The sequence below is a fragment of the Pseudophryne corroboree genome, chromosome 1, assembly GCF_028390025.1.
Source record: "Pseudophryne corroboree isolate aPseCor3 chromosome 1, aPseCor3.hap2, whole genome shotgun sequence".
NCBI classification, from domain to species: domain Eukaryota; kingdom Metazoa; phylum Chordata; class Amphibia; order Anura; family Myobatrachidae; genus Pseudophryne; species Pseudophryne corroboree.
The window spans coordinates 867,174,240-867,192,777 of NC_086444.1; the positions used below are offsets into that span (position 1 = coordinate 867,174,240).

At 48.4% G+C, this 18,538-nt stretch overlaps 1 protein-coding gene across 5 annotated transcripts in view; it reads right to left on the reverse strand.

The window, feature by feature from the left end:
- The window catches only part of WRN (WRN RecQ like helicase), a 294,980-nt gene that overhangs the window by 241,130 nt on the left and 35,312 nt on the right, over window positions 1-18,538 (reverse strand). The gene's annotated exons all lie outside the window — the stretch shown is intronic.

Genomic DNA, 18,538 nt, shown 5'->3' on the forward strand with positions numbered 1-18,538 from the left:
CAGAACAGATTGACATGCGGACGAGCGTCCGCATGTCAATCTGCGATCTCCTCTCCCTCCTTGCTGCGGTGCCTGCTCCCCCGGCTCTCCCCCCCCCGGCTCTCCCCCCCCCCCCATGTGTTGGAGGGACACGAGCGCATCGCGCGTCTCTCCTGTGTCCCTCCTGGCTCTCCCCCGGCCGGTCTAAGGAAGCAAGTGCCGTTCGTGAGCTCTGATTGGCTCACGAACGGCACTTCCTTTATTAGACAGCTGGGGGAGAGCCAGGAGGGACACAGGAGAGACGCGCGATGCGCTCGTGTCCCTCCAACACATAGGGGGGGGCCGGAGGAGCAGGCACTGGGGCATATACCCGGCACTGGGGACATATACCTGGCACTGGGGGGGCATATACCTGGCACTGAGGGCATGTACCTGGCACTGGGGGCATATACCTGGCACTGGGGGGGGCATATACCCGGCACTGGAGGCATATACCTGGCACTGGGGGGGAAGCAGGCACTAGGGGGGAATATCTGGCACTGGGGGCATGTACCTGGCACTGGGGGCATATACCCGGCACTGGGGGGGCATATACCCGGCACTGGGGGCATATAACTGGCACTGGGGGGGCATGTACCTGGCACTGGGGGCATATACCTGGCACTGGGGGCATATACCTGGCACTGGGGGGGAATATCTGGCACTGGGGGGGAATATCTGGCACTGGGGGCATATACCTGGCACTGGGGGGGCATATACCTGGCACTGGGGGGGCATATACCTGGCACTGGGGGGGCATATACCTGGCACTGGGGGGGGCATATACCCGGCACTGGGGGCATATTCCCGTGACTGGGGGGGCATATACCTGGCACTGGGGGGGGAAGCAGGCACTGGGAGGGAATATCTGGCACTGGGGGCATATGCCTGGCACTGTGGGGGAATATCTGGCACTGGGGGCATATACCTGGCACTGGGGGGGGGGAATATCTGGCACTGGGGGGTCATATACCTGGCACTGGGGGCATATACCTGGCACTGGAGGGGGGATATCTGGCACTGGGGGCATATACCTGGCACTGGGGGGGAATATCTGGCACTGGGGGGGAATATCTGGCACTGGGGGGGGGGGGGGCATATACCTGGCACTGTGGGGGAATATCTGGCACTGGGTGCATATACCTGGCACTGTGGGGGAATATCTGGCACTGGGTGCATATACCTGGCACTGTGGGGGAATATCTGGCACTGGGAGCATATGTGGCACTGGGAGCACGGCCCTAGCAACAAGCACTACCCCCTAGCAACGAGCAGGACACCCAGTGCATGAAACCCCTGGCAACGAGCATGACACCCTGAGCATGAAAACCCCTGGCACCGTGCATGGAACCAAGAGCATGAAACCCCTGGCAACGAGGAGGTAATTTAAAAGTAATTGGAAGCCTTACTGTAGAACTTAATGTGTAATGGGCATTACGGTGTGTGGCATAATGTATCACGGACATTGCGGTGTGTGTCATAATGTATCAGGCATTACGGTGTGTTGTATACTATATCACGGGCATTGTGGTATGTGGTATAATGTCTCAGGATCATTGTGGTGTGTGTCATACTGTGTCACAGACATTGTGTGTGCTATAATGTATCAGGGGCATTGCAGTGTGTAGCATAAAGTATAACTGGCATTGCGATTCCTGTCATAATGTGTCACAGGCATTACGGTGTGTGGCATAATGTGTCGGGGGCATTACGGTGTGTGGCATAATGTGTCGGGGGCATTACGGTGTGTGGCATAATGTGTAGGGGGCATTACGGTGTGTGCATATTGTGTCATGTGCATTATTGTCAGTGATCGCAAAAACGCGCCTTGGCGCGTATTTTACCCAGAAACAGCCGCCCGGGACTCACATTTAGAAGATGAGCGGGTCCCACAGGACGCGCTCATCTGAATATGTGTTTGCATGTGTTAAGCCTGTCAGCGGAATGCAGGAGGTGACTGGCTGTTTCCTCGGCCAATCACCTCCTGTAGTCTCCATCCAATCACAGCCTGCAGCATCTCCCGCTTTGAATCCTGCTCCCCGCCAGCACATGAATCTGTGCTGCAGGGCTGACAGACTGGCCCCGCTCATCCGGCTCCACTGCCGCTCTGCCGCCAGCACCCTCCTCTGCGACTGGGAGTACAGCTCCGGATCTGCCCGCCGCCACCCCCCTACCCGGGACCCGCTCAACGCCCCACCGAGACCCGACAACTACCTTCCAGCAGGAGCCGTCCGGGCTGCGCAGCTCCCGCTGTAGGTAAGCAGTAGACAGTGCTGCATCGCCCCGCTTCACCTGGAGTAGCTGGTGCAGATGCGGGATGTCCGGGGGCTGCAAGCTCCGTGTGTGCAATGTGAGGCCGCTCAGAGTGTCAGGGCCTCACTGACACCATTTTTCTGACAGCACAGTGCAGTGAGTGCACTGGCACAAGTAGCCAGCCGGCGCCGCAGCATGAAGGAGCTATCTGTGAAATCGCAAGCAGAGGCTGGCAAGAAGGAGCTCCTCCGATCGCTTCCCCTGACGGGCTGGCCACTGCTAAATATACCAGTATATCAGTACAACTGTGCAGTGACACTGACTTTCCCATTGCACCTGGGGCTCCACTACTTTGACACAGTTGGAACTGATTATCGGTATATTTAGCAGTGGCCAGCCCGTCAGGGGAAGCGATTGGACGAGCTCCTTCTTGCCAGAGAACAGCCTCTGCTTGCGATTTCACATAGAGCTCCTCCAGGCTGCGGCTACTACAGGCGCAGGCTGGCTACTTGTGCCAGTGCACTCACTGCACTGTGCTGTCAGAAAAAATGGTGAGTGTCAGTGAGTTGCTGCTGGGGGCGGAACCACTTGTGTCAAACGGCCCCTTCGTGCAACTGGAGGTGATAAGTGAGTGGTTACTGCAATGTGCCTCAGTGCTCTACCAGGCGCATTGTGTATAATAACGTGTTCTACCTGGCGCAATGTGTATAATAACGTGTTCTACCTGGCGCAATGTGTATAATAACGTGTTCTACCTGGCGCAATGTGTATGATAACGTGCTCTACCTGGCGCAATGTGTATGATAACGTATTCTACCTGGCGCAATGTGTATGATAACGTGTTCTACCTGGCGCAATGTGTATGATAACGTGTTCTACCTTGCGCAATGTGTATGATAACGTGCTCTACCTGGTGCAATGTGTATAATAACGTGCTCTACCAGGCGCAATGTGTATGATAACGTGCTCTACCTAGTGCAATGTGTATAATAACGTGCTCTACCAGGCGCATTGTGTATAATAACGTGTTCTACCTAGTGCAATGTGTATTATAACGTGCTCTACCAGGCGCATTGTGTATAATAACGTGTTCTACCTGGCGCAATGTGTATGATAACGTGCTCTACCTGGCGCAATGTGTATGATAACGTGTTCTACCTGGCGCAATGTGTATGATAACGTGCTCTACCTGGCGCAATGTGTATGATAACGTGCTCTACCTGGCGCAATGTGTATGATAACGTGCTCTACCTAGTGCAATGTGTATTATAACGTGCTCTACCAGGCGCATTGTGTATAATAACGTGTTCTACCTGGCGCAATGTGTACGATAATGTGCTCTACCAGGCGCATTGTGTATGATAATGTGCTCTACCAGGCGCATTGTGTATAATAACGTGTTCTACCTGGCGCAATGTGGCTGATAACGTGCTCTACCAGGCGCATTGTGTATAATAACGTGCTCTACCTGGCGCAATGTGTATAATAACGTGTTCTACCTGACGCAATGTGTATGATAACTTGCTCTACCTAGCGGCAATGTGTATGATAACTTGCTCTACCTAGCGGCAATGTGTATGATAACATGCTCTACCTGATGCAATGTGTATGATAACTTGCTCTACCTAGCGGCAATGTGTATGATAACATGCTCTACCTGGCGCAATGTGTATGATAACGTGCTCTACCTGGCGCAGTGTGTATAACGTGTTCTACCTGGCGCACTGTGTATGATAACGTGCTCTACCTAGCGGCAATGTGTATGATAACGTGCTCTACCTGGTGCAAAGTGTATGACGTGCTGTACCTGGTGCCAAGTGTATGACGTGCTGTACCTGGTGCAAAGTGTATGACGTGCTGTACCTGGAGCAAAGTGTATGACGTGATCTACCTGGATCAGTGTGCATAGGAGGTTCTACCTGGTGCAATGTGTATAAGCGCCACTACTGTGTGGTGTAATGTGAATTGACACTATTATGTGGCCACGCCCCTTCCCTATGAAGCCACGCCCCTAAAATTTTGCGGCGCGCCTACGGCGCGCACTACCTGTTCTTTATGGTCTAAGTGGTCTAACACCAATTCACTTTCTGCCTAAGGGCACCAAAATGTCTAGTTACAGCTCTGGTGCAGGGTGTCCTGCATGCTACACAGCCCAGCAGCATTGTCACCCCATCCCCCCCATCTTGCAACACTTTTGTAGTGTCCAAACAAGATTAAAATTAATAAGAACCTTCATTCCGATGGGACCCAGAAAAAGACCGGTAGGACCCCAATTTTTAAAAGTGAAGGGTCCCTGGGACCCACTTTTTTTTTGGCTCAGCGCGATCACTGATTGTGTGTGGAATAATGTCTAAGGGCCATTGCAGTATGTGGAATAATGTATACTGGGCATTACTATAAGGAGGAAAAATGACAAATAATGTAAGGGGCATGAATCAGGATTATTTTTCTTTCCTGTGGTGGCCAACGTCTGGGCGTGCAGGTTGCAAAACTGGGGTATAAGGTAGTCTTTTCCTGCAATGCCACGCCCTCCACGCAAAGCCACGCCCATTTCGACAAAGCCACACACCCTTTTTGCCAGCGCGCGCCGCAGGCAATTACGGGGTGTATGGGGGGGGGGGGGCGCCGAAGGATTTTTTGGCTTGGGGGAGAAAAATTTCTAGTTACGCCACTGAACATGGGCATAATGCATATCAAACGTTTTCCTGCGTCCACTATATGGCCTTTCTGAGTAACAAAAATTGAATGCACGCAAGTGTCTATTGTGGGTGTGTTGAGGTGCATTATGAACGTGTATGAATTCAGGATGCCAAATTCAGCTACATCTCATGCACCTAGCATGCAGTACTGTATGTGCAAGTGCTGCTGATTATAATGATGGCGACCCTTGTGTAAGGAGAGTTGCAGTGCGATCCCATAGATGTATAAGCTTTAGATTAAACATGCATATAGCCAAATTAGCATTCACTGTGCAATTAATTAGCAAAGTTGTGTTTACATTACAAAACTACATCATATGCCCGACGTGCCCCATTCATTGTACTGTCAGTGGTATGAAAAATTATTGCAAAATGACTGTGTTTTATATCATACTTGTGTGTTTGTATAGGAACAGTACCAGCACTATGACTTCTTGTTCTAAATCATATAAACATAATGGATCAATTGCATAAAAAAATGTTTTAATCAAAATGGCAATAAAAGACAAACATAAAATAACGAAAAACAGATTTTAAAAAATTTACACTATGGGGGATATTCAATTTGGCCCGGGGTGCCGGGTGATAAGTATCGGCCGGTGGGGGCTATTTAATTGGCCCCGATAAGCCGGCGCGTGCCGCGGGTTATCGGGGGTTTTGCTTCGCCTGCCTCCAGCAGGCGAAGCAAAATGCCCGATAACAGCCCCGTTTTCAACCGAAAACGGGGCTGTTTCACCCGAAAACACACAGGTTTCACTGAACCTGTGTGTTTTCGGGTGTAAGAGGACTTGTTACCGGCCGAGCAAATTAAATAGCCCGACCGCAGCACCCGAAGAAACATCGGGGGTTTTTACTCCCGATGTCTCTTCGGACCAAATTGAATATCCCCCTATCTCTGAGAATAAAAAGATTGTTTGAAAACTGATAAATAGGACAAGGTCCACATTTAGGATCCCAGAATTTTATATAAACACGGACTTTTTCTCCCTAAGCATATGAAATTAGACACACAGTCAGCTGGTATTACATTCATCCTTTAAAGTGTAAAAGAAACCTTTATGTGCTTCCGTATCACCTCTTTTGTGTGAGTGAGGTACACCTACTTTCTTGGTAAAGAGGGTCATTACTTAAATTGATGCTTTCTGGCACAGTGGTGGACAAAAGATACCTTGATAGGCTCATACCTATCGTTTGGAAAGTGAGTTGGGGTACGCCTCTTCGGTGGATTAACATTACTCTTTCCGTGTGAATGTGTACATTATTAAGAGAGACTTGCCGATTATCAAAACGTTACTACACAAACATACATCATTTTCTTTTCATGTAAACATTCACCTGAGAGGAGAGCATGCTTTCAGAAAAAAGAAGAAGGTCATCCAAGTTACGGTGTGGAGATCCCATATATCCACATACCCCAGGGACGTGTTGCTGAGTATATACATATATTTGTTCATTAAGCGCCTGCTATTTTGAATCCCACAAAATTGTATATTTAAATCTGTTTGAATTATGTGAACTTTTGGTGAGGTTCTATTGTGGTGAATCAACCTGTGGGCTGCTTTTAAGTGCGCCATATTGCTAGGGATTCACAATCCAACTTGTTTATTTCTGTTGACTATTCACCTTTGAGAATCCCAAGTAAAGGAAGCAGAAGTTAGGTATTTATGTGACAATACAAATCATGTTTTCCTGTAGAGAACAAAGGGGTAAATACCTAGAAAAAGCCTTTGATCCGGGTCAGGACCACATAGAATTAATGGATGAAGACCTAGAGGGTATCATGAGCAAATTAGAAAATACGCTTGTAAATGAAAGCAAAGTATGGTGGGAAGTAGTTACCATGGAGAAATACCTTTCCCAGAATCTAGTACCTAGAGGTTTACAGATTACTAAAACAGTCAACTTTCTCTACATCAGGTGAAAATTTTAAGGAACAATGGGACGAAATTTTGAAAAACTGCTCTCTGTCCCTTATGAACTTAATTGTTCAGGAAAGAGAGAGAGAGAGTTGAAGTGTCTGGACAATGAAATCCAGATACTCAAATCATTGATACAACCATATTCAAATCTTGATGATTACAGAGAGTTAGAAGATGAAATAGAGATAAGGTTAAAAAAACCTGAACGATTGATCATTCAAAAAAAAAAAAGTTACAAAATTTCAAAGGGATAAAAATTATCTGATGAGATCAAAAAAAGATCATGAAAATAATGAGAATCATCAGAATTATACCTACATTGGGTCATATGAATTTAATAAAAATCCCAAAGAGGATAGGAATACAAGGGAAACCTTCAAACCCATCCCAAATGTATATAGGCAACGGAGAGCTTCAAGACTTAGGAGACCTTCTAAAATGCCCTCCAGATACACGAGGTATAGAAGAAATAGAGACCATTCAGAAAATCAGTGGAATCAATCTGGCACCCCAGAGTGGAGAACTGCGCCCCCTAAGAGAACAAATAGGAATGATTGATCCTGTTCCCTGTTTGGAAACAATCTATCACCATTCATTCGGAATCGTTATGCTCCATTGAGAAGGGATCAACGGTATGACCCTGATCTTAATGAAGATTACCAGCTCTCTTTTTTAGAGAGAGACAGGGAGAGAATACCATACAGGTAAATAGGTCGTATCGCCCAAGAGGAAAAAGAGGGGGCAAAAAAAGAAATACCAAACAACAAAAAAAGCTTAGAACTAATAGGAAGAAAAGGAAACAAAAACGAAGGGAACATAATATAGAAAATAGTAACAAACCCCCATTAGAAAAACCAAGAGATGTGAATCTGCCACAGATAAAAAAATTCAATCTAAGTAAACATATACTTTCTCTGGAGGAAAATACTCTCCTCCAGAAAGGTCTTAAATATGCCCCAAAAAATCATCTGAACCCCTTTGATACATACATAGATGTTCAAAAATTTGTACGAAAGCTCACTATAAAAAAAAATTTTGCAACTCAGGAAAGGATTGATCAGGGAGATGCGGAGGTGAGATCCCTCACCCCTTTTCGCCCTAAATCAATATTTTTCCCCCGGCATGTAAAAGGTCCATTTATTGAGACCTTCAGCTCATTGGTTCTGGAGGATATCAATAATATTAAAATTGATAAAAGGGGAGACAATCTAACGAATAAAGAAAAAAGGGCCTTAAAAGATTTGAAAGACAATAAGGAGTTGATAATAAAACCGGCTGATAAGGGAGGAGGCATAGTATTGATGGACATTAAAGATTACGAGGCTGAAATCCTGAGACAATTACAAGACCTAAAGACCTATAAAAAAATTAAGGGGGGGATCCATCTAAACAGACAACAAAAATTAATGCAGATGGTAGAAAAGGCGGTAGCAAAAGGAACGATTACGGATAAAGAATAAAGACTGTGGTTCCAGTCATATATATTTTACTAGATAAACCCCGCCCAGGAAGACCAATTATATCTAGGGTTGACTCCATCACTGCCAATTTGTCAAATTACATCGATTACTATTTGCAACCCCTAGTTGGGTTAAACAGATCACATCTTAAGGAGGGTGGTCTTCAGTATGCCGACTGTCGGGATCCCGGCGCACAGTATACTGGTGCCGGAATCCCGACACTTTTTCTCCCTCGTTGGGGTCCATGACCCCCCCTGGAGGTAGAATAAAACAGCGTGGCGCGCCACCGCGAGCCCACAAGGGGCTCATTTGCGCTCGTCACGCTGTCGGTATGCCGGCGGTCAGGCTCCCGGTGCCGGTATGCTGGTCGCCCAGCATACCATACTACACCCCATAGTGCTGAGGAAAGTGCTGAGGTTCCAGCAGAACTGATTGACCAAACTGAAGGTCCGCAGAGGCCAAAGAATCGAACTTGTAGAACTTAGCAAACATGTTCGAACCTGATCAAGTAGTCGCTCGGCAGAGCTGTAAAGCCGAGATACCGTGGCAGCCGCCCAGGAAGAACCCACCGACCTAGTAGAGTGGGCCTGTACAGATTTTGGAACTGGCAATCCTGCCGTGGAATAAGAATGCTGGATAGTGAACTTGATCCAGCGTGCAATTGTCTGCTTTGACTCAGGACACCCAATTTTATTGGGATCATAGTGAACAAACAGCGATTCAGATTTTCTGTGACGAGCTGTCCGCTTCACATAGATCTTCAAAGCCCTCACAACATCAAAGGACATTGAAGCAACAGAGGTGTCGGTAACCACCGGAACCACAATAGGTTGGTTGATATGAAACGCAGATACCACTTTGGAAGAAATTGCTGACGAGTTCTGAGTTCAGCTCGATCCTCATGAAAAATTTAAAATAGGGGCTCTTGTGAGACAATGTCCCCAGTTTCGACACCCGCCTGGCTGAAGCCAGGGCCAACAGTGTAACGGTCTTCCATGTAAGAAACTTTACGTCTACCTCCTGTAAGGGTTCAAACCATTACGATTGGAGGAGCTGCAGCACCACGTTGAGATCCCAAGATGCCGTGGGAGGCACAAAGGGCGGTTGAATGTGCAGGACACCCTTCAAGAACATCTGAACCTCAGGGAGGGAAGCCAATTGTTTCTGGAAGAAAATGGACAAGGCGAAATCTGGAGATTTATGGAGCCCAAACGTAGGCCCACATCCACACCTGACTGCAGGAAAAGGAGAAAACGTCCCAGTTGAAATTCCACCGCAGGAAATTTCCTGTTCTCACACCAAGAGACGTATTTTTTCCAAATACGGTGGTAATGTTTAGACGTTACCCCTTTCTGGCTTGGATCAGGGTCTGAACAACCCTAACCAGGATCCCTTTCCGGGCTAGAATTTGACACTCAACATCCATACTGTCAAAACGTAGCCGTGGTAAGTCTTGATAGACAAACGGCCCCTGTTGGAGAAGGTCCTCACGAAGAAGTATAGGCCACGGGTCCTCCAGGAGTAACCCCAGTAGATCCACATACCAGGCCCTTCTTGGCCAGTCCGGAGCAATGAGAATTGCTTGAACCTTTTCCCTTTTTATTCTTTTGAGAATCTTTGGGATCAATGGGGGTGGTGGAAACACGTACACCATCTGGTAGACCCATGGAGTCACCAGGGCGTCCACCACAACTGCTTGCGGGTCCCTCGACCTGGAACAATACCACTTGAGCTTCTTGTTGAGACGAGAAGCCATCATGTTGATTTGTGGCATTCCCCACCGACGTGTCAAGCACCCGAACACCTCCGGGTGAAGGCCCCACTCTCCTGGGTGGAGGTCGTGTCTGCTGAGGAAGTCCGCTTCCCAGTTGTCTACTCCCGGAATGAAGATTGTGGACAACGCCACAGCGTGTCTTTCTGCCCAGAGAAGAATCCTCGTTACCTCTGACATTGCTGCCCTGCTCTTTGTTCTGCCTGGTCGGTTTATGTACGTTACCGCCGTCACATTGTCCGACTGAACCTGAATGGCTTGATCTTAAAGAAGATGCGATGCCTGTAGAAGGGCGTTGCATATGGCCCTTAGTTCCAGATTGTTGTTTGGAAGAATGGCTTCCTGACTTGACCATTTTCCTTGGAACTGTTCCCAGGGATCACGCTGAGCGGAAAATAAGAATTTACTTACCGATAATTCTATTTCTCGGAGTCCGTAGTGGATGCTGGGGTTCCTGAAAGGACCATGGGGAATAGCGGCTCCGCAGGAGACAGGGCACAAAAAAGTAAAGCTTTACTAGGTCAGGTGGTGTGCACTGGCTCCTCCCCCTATGACCCTCCTCCAGACTCCAGTTAGGTACTGTGCCCGGACGAGCATACACAATAAGGGAGGCATTTTGAATCCCGGGTAAGACTCATACCAGCCACACCAATCACACCGTACAACTTGTGATCTAAACCCAGTTAACAGTATGATAACAGAAAGGGCCTCTTAAAGATGTCTCCTTAACAATAACCCGAATTAGTTAACAATAACTATGTACAAGTATTGCAGATAATCCGCACTTGGGATGGGCGCCCAGCATCCACTACGGACTCCGAGAAATAGAATTATCGGTAAGTAAATTCTTATTTTCTCTATCGTCCTAAGTGGATGCTGGGGTTCCTGAAAGGACCATGGGGATTATACCAAAGCTCCCAAACGGGCGGGAGAGTGCGGATGACTCTGCAGCACCGAATGAGAGAACTCCAGGTCCTCCTTTGCCAGGGTATCAAATTTGTAAAATTTTACAAACGTGTTCTCCCCCGACCACGTAGCTGCTCGGCAGAGTTGTAATGCCGAGACCCCTCGGGCAGCCGCCCAAGATGAGCCCACCTTCCTTGTGGAGTGGGCTTTTACAGTTTTAGGCTGTGGCAGGCCTGCCACAGAATGTGCAAGTTGAATTGTGTTACAAATCCAACGAGCAATCGACTGCTTAGAAGCAGGTGCGCCCAACTTGTTGGGTGCATACAATATAAACAGCGAGTCAGATTTTCTGACTCCAGCCGTCCTTGAAATGTATATTTTTAAGGCTCTGACAACGTCCAACAACTTGGAGTCCTCCAAGTCGCTAGTGGCCGCAGGCACCACAATAGGTTGGTTCAGATGAAATGCTGATACCACTTTAGGGAGAAAATGCGGACGAGTCCGCAGTTCTGCCCTATCCGAATGGAAGATTAGATAAGGACTTTTATAAGATAAAGCCGCCAATTCAGATACTCTCCTGGCAGAGGCCAGGGCTAGTAACATAGTCACTTTCAATGTGAGATATTTCAAATCCACCTTTTTCAATGGTTCAAACCAATGGGATTTGAGGAAATCTAAAACTACATTTAGATCCCACGGTGCCACCGGAGGCACCACAGGAGGCTGTATATGCAGTACTCCCTTGACAAAAGTCTGGACCTCAGGGACAGAGGCCAATTCTTTTTGGAAGAATATTGACAGGGCCGAAATTTGAACCTTAATGGATCCCAATTTGAGACCCATAGATAATCCTGATTGCAGGAAATGTAGGAAACGACCCAGTTGGAATTCCTCCGTCGGAACACTCCGATCCTCGCACCACGCTACATATTTTCGCCAAATGCGGTGATAATGTTTCACGGTGACTTCCTTCCGTGCCTTAATCAAGGTAGGAATGACTTCTTCTGGAATGCCTTTCCCTTTTAGGATCTGGCGTTCAACCGCCATGCCGTCAAACGCAGCCGCGGTAAGTCTTGAAAAAGACAGGGACCCTGCTGTAGCAGGTCCCTTCTCAGAGGTAGAGGCCACGGTTCGTCCGTGAGCATCTCTTGAAGTTCCGGATACCAAGTCCTTCTCGGCCAATCCGGAACCACTAGTATTGTTCTTACTCTTCTTTGCCGTATGATCTTCAATACCTTTGGTATGAGCGGCAGAGGAGGAAACACATACACTGACTGGTACACCCAAAGAGTTACCAGTGCGTCCACAGCTATTGCCTGTGGATCTCTTGACCTGGCGCAATATTTGTCCAGTTTCTTGTTGAGGCGAGACGCCATCATGTCTACAATTGGTCTTTCCCAACGGTCTATTAACATGTTGAAGACTTCTGGATGTAGACCCCACTCTCCCGGATGAAGATCGTGTCTGCTGAGGAAGTCTGCTTCCCAGTTGTCCACGCCCGGGATGAACACTGCTGACAGTGCTATCACGTGATTCTCCGCCCAGCGAAGAATCTTGGCAGCTTCTGCCATTGCACTCCTGCTTCTTGTGCCGCCCTGCCTGTTTACATGGGCGACCGCCGTGATGTTGTCCGACTGAATCAACACCGGCTTTCCTTTCAGGAGAAGTTCCGCCTGGCTTAGAGCATTGTAGATTGCTCTTAGTTCCAGAATGTTTATGTGAAGAGACTTTTCCAGACTCGTCCATACTCCCTGGAAGTTTCTTCCTTGTGTGACTGCTCCCCAGCCTCTCAGGCTGGCGTCCGTGGTCACCAGGATCCAATCCTGAATGCCGAATCTGCGGCCTTCTAATAGGTGAGCCTTCTGCAACCACCACAGAAGTGACACCCTTGTCTTTGGTGACAGGGTTATTCGCAGGTGCATCTGCAGATGCGACCCTGACCATTTGTCCAACAGATCCCTTTGGAATATTCTTGCATGGAATCTGCCGAATGGAATTGCTTCGTAAGAAGCCACCATTTTTCCCAGGACTCTTGTGCATTGATGTACTGACACCTTTCCTGGTTTTAGGAGGTTCCTGACCAGATCGGATAACTCCTTGGCTTTTTCCTCTGGAAGGAAAACCTTTTTCTGAACCGTGTCCAGAATCATTCCTAGGAACAGCAGACGAGTTGTCGGGATTAAATGGGATTTTGGAATATTCAGAATCCACCCGTGTTGTCTTAGCACCTCTTGAGATAGTGCTAAAGCTGTCTCCAGCTGTTCTCTGGACCTTGCCCTTATTAGGAGATCGTCCAAGTATGGGATAACTAATACGCCTTTTCTTCGAAGAAGAATCATCATCTCGGCCATTACCTTGGTAAAGACCCGAGGCGCCGTGGACAATCCGAACGGCAGCGTCTGAAACTGATAGTGACAGTTTTGAACAATGAACCTGAGGTACCCCTGGTGTGCGGGGTAAATCGGAACGTGTAGATACGCATCCTTGATGTCCAAGGATACCATAAAGTCCCCTTCTTCCAGGTTCGCTATCACTGCTCTGAGTGACTCCATCTTGAACTTGAACTTTTTTATGTAGAGGTTCAAGGACTTCAGATTTAGAATAGGCCTTACCGAGCCATCCGGCTTCGGTACCACAAATAGAGTGGAATAATACCCCTTTCCTTGTTGTAATAGGGGTACTTTGACTATCACCTGCTGAGCGTACAGCTTGTGAATGGCTTCCAACACCCTCTCCCTTTCGGAAGAGACGGTTGGTAAAGCAGACTTCAGGAAACGATGAGGAGGATCCGTCTCTAATTCCAACCTGTACCCCTGAGATATTATCTGCAGGATCCAGGGGTCTACCTGCGAGTGAGCCCACTGCGCGCTGTAATTTTTGAGACGGCCGCCCACTGTCCCCGAGTCCGCTTGAGAGGCCCCAGCGTCATGCTGAGGTTTTTGCAGGAGCCGGGGAGGGCTTCTGTTCCTGGGAAGGAGCTGCCTGTTGGTGTCTCTTCCCTCTTCCTCTGCCTCGTGGCAGGTACGACAAACCCTTTGCTCTCTTATTTTTGTAGGAGCGAAAAGGCTGCGGTTGAAAGGTCGGTGCCTTTCTCTGTTGGGGAGTGACTTGAGGTAAAAAAGTGGATTTCCCGGCAGTAGCCGTGGCCACCAAGTCTGATAGACCAACTCCAAATAACTCCTCCCCTTTATACGGCAAAACCTCCATGTGACGTTTTGAATCCGCATCGCCTGTCCACTGTCGTGTCCATAAGGCTCTTCTGGCTGAAATGGACATAGCACTCACCCGAGATGCCAGTGTGCAAATATCCCTCTGTGCATCACGCATATAGATAAATGCATCCTTTATTTGTTCTAACGACAGTAAAACATTGTCCCTATCTAGGGTATCAATATTTTCAATCAGGGATTCTGACCAAACTACTCCAGCACTGCACATCCAGGCAGTTGCTATAGCTGGTCGTAGTATAACACCTGCATGTGTGTATATATTCTTTTGAATAACTTCCATCTTTCTATCTGATGGATCCTTAAGTGCGGCCGTCTCAGGAGAGGGTAACGCCACTTGTTTAGATAAGCGTGTGAGCGCCTTGTCCACCTTAGGGGGTGTTTCCCAGCGCGCCCTAACCTCTGGCGGGAAAGGGTATAATGCCAATAACTTTTTTGAAATTATCAACTTTTTATCAGGAGCAACCCACGCTTCATCACACACGTCATTTAATTCTTCTGATTCAGGAAAAACTGTTTGTAGTTTTTTCACACCATACATAATACCCTGTTTTACGGTATCTGTAGTATCAGCTAAATGTAACGTCTCCTTCATTGCCAAAATCATATAACGTGTGGCCCTACTGGAAAATACGTTTGAATTTCTACCGTCGTCACTGGAATCAGTGCCTGTGTCTGGGTCTGTGTCGACCGACTGAGGCAAAGGGCGTTTTACAGCCCCTGACGGTGTTTGAGGCGCCTGGACAGGCATTAATTGATTGTCCGGCCGCCTCATGTCCTCAACTGACTGTTTAAGGGAAGATAAACCATCACGTAATTCCACAAATAAAGGCATCCATTCTGGTGTCGACCCCCTGGGGGGTGACATCTGCATATTTGGCAATTGCTCCGCCTCCACACCAATATCGTCCTCATACATGTCGACACCCCGTACCGACACACACCGCAAACTCACAGGGAATGCTCTAATGAAGACAGGACCCACTAGCCCTTTTGGGGAGACAGAGGGAGAGTCTGCCAGCACACACCACAAAGCGCTATATATACAAGGGATATCCTTATATTAAGTGCTCCCTTATAGCTGCTTTAATATATAATATATATATATATAGCCATTAATGTGCCCCCCCTCTCTGTTTTACCCTGTTTCTGTAGTGCAGTGCAGGGGAGAGACCTGGGAGCCGTCCTGACCAGCGGAGCTGTGACAGAAAATGGCGCCGTGTGCTGAGGAGATAGGCCCCGCCCCTTTTTCGGCGGGTTCTTCTCCCGCTATTTTTCCAGTCAGGCAGGGGTTAAATATCTCCATATAGCCCCTATGGGCTATATGTGAGGTATTTTTAGCCTTGTATAAGGTTTATATTTGCCTCTCAGAGCGCCCCCCCCCAGCGCTCTGCACCCTCAGTGACTGCCCAGTGAAGTGTGCTGAGAGGAAAATGGCGCACAGCTGCAGTGCTGTGCGCTACCTTATGAAGACTGAGGAGTCTTCAGCCGCCGGTTTCCGGACCTCTTCACGCTTCAGCATCTGCAAGGGGGTCGGCGGCGCGGCTCCGGGACCGGACTCCACGGCTGGGCCTGTGTTCGATCCCTCTGGAGCTAATGGTGTCCAGTAGCCAAGCAGCAAATCCACTCTGCATGCAGGTGAGTTTACTACTTTCCCCCTAAGTCCCACGTTGCAGTGATCCTGTTGCCAGCAGGACTCACTGTAAAGAAAAAAACCTAAACTAAACTTTCTCTAAGCAGCTCTTTAGGAGAGCCACCTAGATTGCACCCTTCTCGTTCGGGCACAAAATCTAACTGGAGTCTGGAGGAGGGTCATAGGGGGAGGAGCCAGTGCACACCACCTGACCTAGTAAAGCTTTACTTTTTTGTGCCCTGTCTCCTGCGGAGCCGCTATTCCCCATGGTCCTTTCAGGAACCCCAGCATCCACTTAGGACGATAGAGAAAAAATTGTTGGTCCCAGGGACCCCTTAATTTCAAAAATTGGGGTCCTGTTCCACTATTGCTGGGTCCCATCACATATTATAGGGGGCGAGAGCAGACAGCAGTTGGGGCAGTAGTGAAAGAAAGGAGTGGGTTAGAGGCAGGCAGTACTGGAGCTAAGGAGAGGGTAAGAGTAGATAACAGTTGGGGCTGTGCTGGGGGAATTAAGGGGGTAAAGGTAGATAGCACTTGGGGCAATACTAAGGGCAGACAGTGCTAGGGGTATGGAGGGGGTAAGAGTTGATAGCAGTTTGGACAGTACTTGGGCATAAAGGGGGCAGTGCTGGGGCTAGGGAGGGGGTTACGGGCAGAAGTTCTGGGACATGGAGGGGGTAAGGGTAGAAAGCAATTTGGTCAGTACTGGGGGAAAGGAGGGGGTTAGGACCAGGCAATAGGATCTCTGTAGTGATAGATAGAGCCACACACACGTGTATAAAATGTATGTGACCTGCACATACATTAGATAGATGTGACCTGCACATAGAGATAGATGTACAGAGATAGATGTACAGAGATAGATGTACAGAGATAGATATATATCTATCCCAACTTTCCACATCCTGACAGTGGTGCAGCGATTTAAAACACATTTCACTACCAGATGGATCACATTATCTATTAACCTGCCCTTATGATGACATGTACCTTCAAATCACTGCACCTCAATTTGGAAGGCACTATGTAGTGAATCCTCAGACAAACCGGTGGGAGGATTGTCCTCTAGACAGCGATGATGTTAAATACATGCAACGCTGGGCAATGATCGCGCTGTGTGCAGGGAGACGGACGTTGTTACATAGAACAGCACAGTACTGAGCAGCGCGCTGGCGGCAAGGAGGACGTAGGTCACGGGAGACGCCTACATGGGAACCATAGGCATGCAGAGCACATTTTATTAGGGTGTTCACTGCCAGAATGGCGTGTCTAGTGCCGCCGATCGGGAGTGTCTAGCACTATTTTACCATTGAGACCTAACAGGTCGCTAGGCAAGATACAGGTTTGGGGCATGATTAATGTATACAGTATGTAAATACATGCTCGGCTCTCCCCCAACCCATAGCTCTCTCTCCTCACACAGCTATACCCCCATCACACAGCTCTTTCCCTTATACAGCACCCCCAAGCACAAATGTCTCCCATCACACAGATCTCCCTGTAGCACAAGCCCACTCCCACATAGATATCCGCTCATCACAGAAGATCCTCCCAGCACAAATCTCTTAACAACCTTCTTAACTAGGTGTCTTTCAATCTTAAGAAGTGTCACCCTACCGATGTTAATTAAATTGAGTAGTGCCCCCTCCCCTATGCCCTACTACTGAGAGGATTAGCTTTTTTACAGTATAATAAAATGCAATTTTCTTACACTACAAGACGGCACTGTAATGTTACTCACGGCATCAACACATCCACAAATCAGGGGGTCTGTCCAAGACCATAACTGGTCTCTAAGCACTCACCAAGACGATGAGAAACCTTCAGTTCACCTGGCTCAGACACGGGCAGTTTAAGTGGTATATTGTGTGCCCAGAAAGTAGTCTGGTTAGAATCCATGTTGCCTGCATTCCACATGATGCCTCTGCAAAGACCACCTCCACTTCTCTCCTCCTGGTCACTGTGATGAGTAAGTCCCCAACACACAGCCTCTAGTCCTGCTCCAAACTGTCCACCAATGCCAAGCCAACAAGGTGATGCCAGCAGCTGGAGTAACAGCAGCTGGAACAGTTCCTTCCAGTACAATATATCCAAGGCTCCTAGCACAGTAGCAGTTGCTCCCGCCTGGTGCTTCCGGAGAGGTGAAGGTAGAAGATGCTCCTGGAAGCCCCAGTCAGCATTGTCATTAATCTGACTTTGCCTCCAAGTAAGCATCCTCATGACTCCTCCTGAGTCCTGGGCCGCGGTGCGCTGCTGCTCCTCTCTACACCAAGCCCCGATGTGATGTCAGGTCAGGGCTTACCACCCGCCGCGAGGCGGACCTGTGCTCAGCAGCGTGCAGGACTGCCCGCGGATGTCAGCGGCGTAGGTGCCGAGCCGTCCTTGTGTGTGCAGGGTGGCCATCATTAGGGAGTGCACACGCCTATGATGGGGACATGCCGCTGGCACTGGCAGTGATTGGCTGGAGAGGCCGGGACTGAAGTACTGCAGGACGCACTGTTATGTGCGGCTTTGCCAATACCATTTCAGTATCGGCTGAGGCGCAAACAAGACTGACTGACAGCGCATCCTGCAGGACCCGCTCATTTTTAAAATGCGAGTCTCTTGCTCCCTGTACCGCGTAAAAAGGCGCTATAGCGCGTATTTTGC